General features: G+C 43.7%; 1 long non-coding RNA gene across 1 annotated transcript; it reads left to right on the forward strand.

The window, feature by feature from the left end:
• The first annotated feature begins 152 nt into the window (after nt 1-152).
• Nucleotides 153-4,613, forward strand: LOC123176291 (uncharacterized). Its single transcript, XR_006488445.1, has 7 exons — nt 153-588; nt 711-1,033; nt 1,342-1,436; nt 1,789-3,206; nt 3,303-3,434; nt 3,520-3,594; nt 4,135-4,613. It is a non-coding gene; the product is annotated as an uncharacterized lncRNA (long non-coding RNA).
• The last annotated feature ends 1,515 nt before the right edge of the window (nt 4,614-6,128 follow it).

Raw genomic sequence — 6,128 nt, forward strand, 5'->3', positions numbered from 1 at the left:
GCCAATGACGGGTGGGCTCGCGTCGTGTGCTTGTTGGCTGGGTTCATCGTACCCCCGTGTAAGAAGTTTTGGCCAATCTGCTCCGCGCGTTCCGCGTCCAATCCTACCCTCGCCTCGTCCCACTCCCACTCCCATTCTAGCCGCCAGACAAACCCTAGCCCCCTTGCCCAATGCCCCCCGACCCCCACAGCCGCCGCACGGTCTCGCTCCTCCTTCCCTCCCGCCGCAACCTCTCCTTGATCGTAGCCACCTCCTTCCCACCTCCGCCCGAGCTCCGCCTTCCTCGCCCGCCTCCTCCTCCTTGCCATCGGCGGAAGCGGTGAGCATAGGGGCAGCGGCTGGACGCGATGAGCTTGCCTCTGGCGGTGCTAGGAAGTTGCACGCAAAGGGTGACCCCATGGATCCGTCCCTGATGAAGAGAGAATATGGAGGAAGGATTGAAGGATAGGGGGAGGTAGGCGTGCTGGGGCGGGATGGTCTCACCTGCGATGACAGGGTTGACCGACCGGAGTTAGATCGATAACCCGGCTGGCACGGCTCGGCTCCAACTCCCTCTTCCACCTCTCCGATACCCGACACTCAAATCTGGTAAATCTCCTCTTAGTTCATTGCGCTCTTGGACGATTACCCGATTAGTTATCAATCCTAATCCTGATGCTACCTTGGAACTATATGGTTGGCTGATTTATCTTGTTTGACCCCTGTTCCAGGCTCTTCTACACACATCCGTAGCTATGGAAAGAAAGCTTGTAGTGGAGTGGCTTCCTTTGTATGATCTTGGAAGATGGTCTATATTGTTGACTATGGACTTCAGACCGTTTCTATTTTCCTCCGTGAACCTACCACTGATGTTTTGGAGGTGCTTGCTTTGTGTGGATGACCTCTGAAGCCCATTAGAAAGCATGGAAACGGCTAAAGGTTAGCGCATTTTGAGAAGACAACAGATCGCCGCCTACTTCCTTAGGCTGACAATCACCTGCAGGATAAAGTGCGATGTTTTGCCTGAGGGGCTGGAGCAGGACCGCAGGATGAGGTGAGAACAAGGGGCATTTTAGATTCACCTGAACCATCCAAAGTATTTGTTAATAAATTTCTTCAAATGAGCACTCCATCCTATTAATTACAATCCTTTTAGTTCATGTGAGTAGTAGCTGACTTAGTTGTTTATGTGCTTATGAATAGATTAGTATACTTTTATTTTGCTTGGCAGGGGCAATATCTTGCTATTAATCAACTTTCTAGAATAATTTTTCTTGATATGAATTATGAAATTTGCTTTGTTAACATCTTCATATATTGTCACCTAAAAGGTGTAGGCTGAGATGATTGTTTTATTTGCAGACAAGATCAAGGACTGGGCCAACGAGGTCGTCACGCACGAACCAGTGTAGCCCATTGGCACTGGTAAAGTAGTATCGGCGGCTCAGGGACATGAAGTAAGTTCCTCCGTTTAGGTGTATTGGTGTTTCTGAACTTGCAGGCACAATTCATCTCGTGACCGCTGGCCATTGTCTTCCCGTCTCCTAAAATTTGTGACCAAGTGATTATACCTGAAACTGAAGCTTGGTCTTTCTCAAGATTTACCATGGTGTAATTTTATGCTACAGTCAAGCCTTGGATATAAAATAAACATGTTATGAAGATGATATATCAGTTTTAGAAATACATATTGAAGGACTATAGCAGCGTTTCAATTTATTGAATTTCGTTTTGTTGTTTTTTCATCTATATCGCTCATTTTGTTGACATGATTATTCAAATATGCCTGATGTTTCTTTGTTTTTTCAGGTTTCTCAAAACTAACAAATGCTGCTCTCTGATAAATTAGGAGGCTGAAGATGGTAGCTTACTGAACTCTCATTTTGGGAAAAATCTGGAGATGTGTAGTGCTGATAAAGAAATGCAGGTATGTATGAGTCTGATGTTTGCATCTTGTGACGCTCACATGCTCGTGCAGCTGCTATCTGGATTTGCCACCACCGCCTCAAGTCGCTTCCGCCTGTAAATCGAGTCACCACCATGGTAATTTCTTTTCAGTCCCAACTCTCCTCCTGTCCCCCGCATTTGCTTGCTACGAGTTCCTTTTGTGTGTGTGCTTGTTGGCTTAGTGACGTGTGTGTTCAGGCACGCATTGTCTTTGCCTGCCAGGGTGTTGGCTCTGCTACTTGGCCGGTTACAGCGAGTAGGAAGCTGATAGGATGGTATTTCTCCTTCGTCGGCCAAGGAGTTCACACATCTCTCGGTTCTCTGGGCATGTCACCATGGACAAGCAGAGTGGGAGGACACTCTTCTACTGGTTCTTGGAGGCTCAGGCACAGCGTCTCCTTCTCTAGCTCAATTGGGATTTCTTACTTACCTCATTCTCTTGTTTTTCATTTTTTTACTTAGTCACTCATTTCTGGAAAGATTTTGTAGCTATTATCTTGAGCTGCTTGTAGTTCAATAATGTTTCGGTTGCTACTTGGGGTGCATACCTGAGAATACACATTATTTTTCAGTTCAATGCGCAATAGATAGCTTTTGGTTGTCGCCATTAGGACACAAAAGTACTAGATTTCGAAGTTTTTAATAGCTCAAATATGCTAATTGCAGAGCAACATGGCAGTTACAATGGTTCCATGTCCTAATTAGTTCTTTTATTTCGTTTTGCAGGCGTATTATCTTGGAGGTTGTTTCTTATTTTTACTATAGATCAAGTTTCTTTGTTTCCTTTCTAGCTACCTCTGCTGCATTTTTTTATATATCTTATATGCTTTAAATATCCTATATGCTGTCATGATCCTTGCTTCAGTCATCATGTTGATTTTCCAAATTTGGTTGGGTGTTGTGTTTTTTTGGCCCTTGTGCGCTTTGATCGATGTGCTCTGGCTTTGTGACTCTAATGATGCACATGCAATGGCGGCATGGGTGGAACGAGAGGAAGGATGGGAATCAGCTACTTGCATTCGCACGGAGGAGGCAACGTCGACTCGATGGCATAGTAGAGGAGGCTGGGCTCGTTGTGGAGCTTCTTGAGGCAGCAGGACGTCGGCGAGAGCATCGCTGCTGGCAACGGCTCGAGTGACCTCTTGAGTATTTTCTCCATGAGCACTTGGGACGACACCAACTCCAACATCATGTTCTCAGCGCCCGACAGCAAGAAGGCCGAGGTGCTCAGCGACAGCGATGTCGGCATGGTCACCAGCTTCTGCAACATCGACTCCCAGGTAGGACAAACTTCACATATATGCACTTCACATCCATCCGGATTCTCCCGCCTGCCAATTGTTTAATGCCACACTTCTACTAACACCTTGGTCCAGATTCAGTTAGCCCTCTCGAGCTGGACATGCCCAGCATGGATGACTACATTCAGCTGCAGCAGGACTCCGCCGACTACAGAGTCCATGCCAAGCGTGGCTGCACCACTGACCCGCAGAGCATCGCTTGGGAGGGTTAGTTAGTTTGCTGCAACATTTTTGTTATTCGTCTTGGTGTTGGATGTTTATACTGAACATTTTTCTTCCTTATGCTATTTAGGAAAGAACAACAAGGATCAATAAGAGGTTAAGGAGGTTGCAAAGACCTCATTCCCTACATGGACAAGGTCACAAGGTAACTAAATCAGCTGAATTGATGCACAATGTCAATTATGTTACGACACAGAGATGAAACTTTCACCAGGAATTACAGAAAATTGTACTCGCTAAAGTACTAAATTTGACGACTACATGCTACATATTTAGCGATAAAACTGAATACTAAAGTACTAAATTTGGTGTTCCTAACCCGAGTTGGAAGTGTTTCCCACGAAAATCGGTAGTTGTCAATAACCCGGACCTTAGTTACTTCAGATTTCAGAATTGCAAAAGTGGCAACTCAAAAAAAACTTAAATGTTGGCTATACTTTCTGTCGTTATCATGATGGTGCAATACTTTGTAGTAGATTCTCTTCGAATCCTTCTCTAACAAGGTTATGGTAGTAATTTGTACAAAAGTTGCTATGATTTTTTGATTCTCAGTTTATTCTACCATGGATTCCCTCTGGTATGTGCATGTTTCACAATTGAATATACACGTAGAAGAAACTTGAGAGCCAATATTAGTGCTAAAGGATTACTCTGATTGCTGATCTATGCTGTCGCGGCAACACAGGCCAATACACATTCAGGAAATATGTGACCAACTTCCCCAAGGTCCCGCATCGTCTACTCAGGTTAATTCTCGGTCTACAACCTCCAAAACCTGCAGTTCTATTTTTAAAAATGCTTAAGCACCCATTTCTCTAAGCGTCAGCCTGTCGCTTCGCTTATGCTTCATGCTTTCCTGAACATTGATTTCTATCAAACTTGTTTTTTAAGTTTTCATGCTGATTACTGATTGTGGGAGCTGAATTGTGCTCCGATGGAAGTGTTAGAGTGTATCATTTTTGTAAGCATAATCTATATCCATTCCTATTGGGAACATACCCATGTAAGTATTTGTAAGAATCCTCTAGGAGCATGCTACTAGGACTTATGTAGATTGGCTATTCTAGACATTGGCATGAGAATGGTCTGCATCCTATATATGGTCTTAGTGCGTGTAAAAAAGCACGTGTTAAATAACTGTCAAGCACAACGGTTTCTAACCAATAGAAAGTTACTCCCGTTGGTATATATGAGGCAATGTTTAATATTTTGTTAGAATAATGGTTTTATTAATTGGATGATTATCACTTTCATGGTGCGCCTACTTTCATATATGTAAAATCTAGGACTCTATGTAATGTGCCTTCAATATCTATTCAACAGTTGAATAGCAACATCAAATCATTCCTCGAACTTATTATATCATGCTCTCTAACTTCTTGACATTTAATTTCAATTAAACAAATCTTGTTCATAGTGAAAAATATATTTTATAGAAAAATAGCCCTTTATTCTGTTTATTATCTCTAGCTACTTCTACTGTCACTACTAGGAAAAGGCATGCTAGCGGCGCACCAGTTTTGCCTTCTAATGGCGCACTACTGGTGCGCCACTAGCATCACACCATTAGAATTAAATTCTAATGGCGCATCACTGGTGCGCCATTAGTATCTGGTGTTCTAATGGCACACCACGTAGTGCGCCATTAGTATTGCCCACAGTGCGCCATTAGAATTCCTCCCAGGGGGCCATATGTACCATGTGCTTTGGCATACTAATGGCGCACCAGTGGTTGATGTGCCATTAGTGTGATTATCATGGTGCGCCATTAGTGTCTTGTGTGGTGCGCCACTAGTATGAATATTAGGGATTTTTTTCTTTTCTGATATTTTCACAGGTTACAAAATATATTATTGGACAGAATTTAGACAACACCACACAGCAACAGCAGATTCATTGAATACAATAGAAGATTAGTCGCCGAATACAATTCATCATATTAGTCTCTGAATTCAAAAGACCGAACAAAGATAGAACATTACAAGTCTCGAGACCGCGAGTAGCGAGTTTGTCTTCACATGACAAGTCGATATCGATCATCTAAACTACCATCACACAGAAGAGAGCTGCGGTCATCACGATGAGCATCATCGCGATGAAACTGGTCTTCATCCGGTTCCTCCAACGCTCCCTCCTCTCTCCCGCTAGATAGCGGGTGTATCTAGATTCTGCCTCCGCCCTAGTGGTGTACCCTCGGTAACTGTTACCGCTGAAACGGTGAACCTGTCTCCGGCACTCCTCCCAGTCGTCGTAGACTTCGGGAACCTTACCCTTGTACACGACATACGACGGCATCTCTATGCACAAGCCAAACAACAGACAATACATAAGCAATATATAAGTATGCAACAAAAGGATCGAAAGAGAAAAGCAAGACATTAATAGCACGATTCATGGTCCTACTAATAAATAGCATCGACTACATCTAAGTTGAACGACTGTCCAAACCAAAGAGACATACAAGTTCATTAAAGTTTAATTACAACATGAGTCAATCAATGTTTCAGAACTACACATAGCATCACTACTTTCGACTCGACTCATGGGACCAGAGCATGGATGAAGCCTCCGTCTGTCGTGATTGTCATGTAATCGCGGGTGTTGTCATCTTGCATTTGTAGCGTTGTGTCTATCTCACTGTTGGAAAGTTGATATCTAAGGTAGAACTGCCCCGCGGTA

Source organism: Triticum aestivum, unplaced genomic scaffold (genome assembly GCF_018294505.1).
Source record: "Triticum aestivum cultivar Chinese Spring unplaced genomic scaffold, IWGSC CS RefSeq v2.1 scaffold137786, whole genome shotgun sequence".
Lineage (NCBI taxonomy): Eukaryota > Viridiplantae > Streptophyta > Magnoliopsida > Poales > Poaceae > Triticum > Triticum aestivum.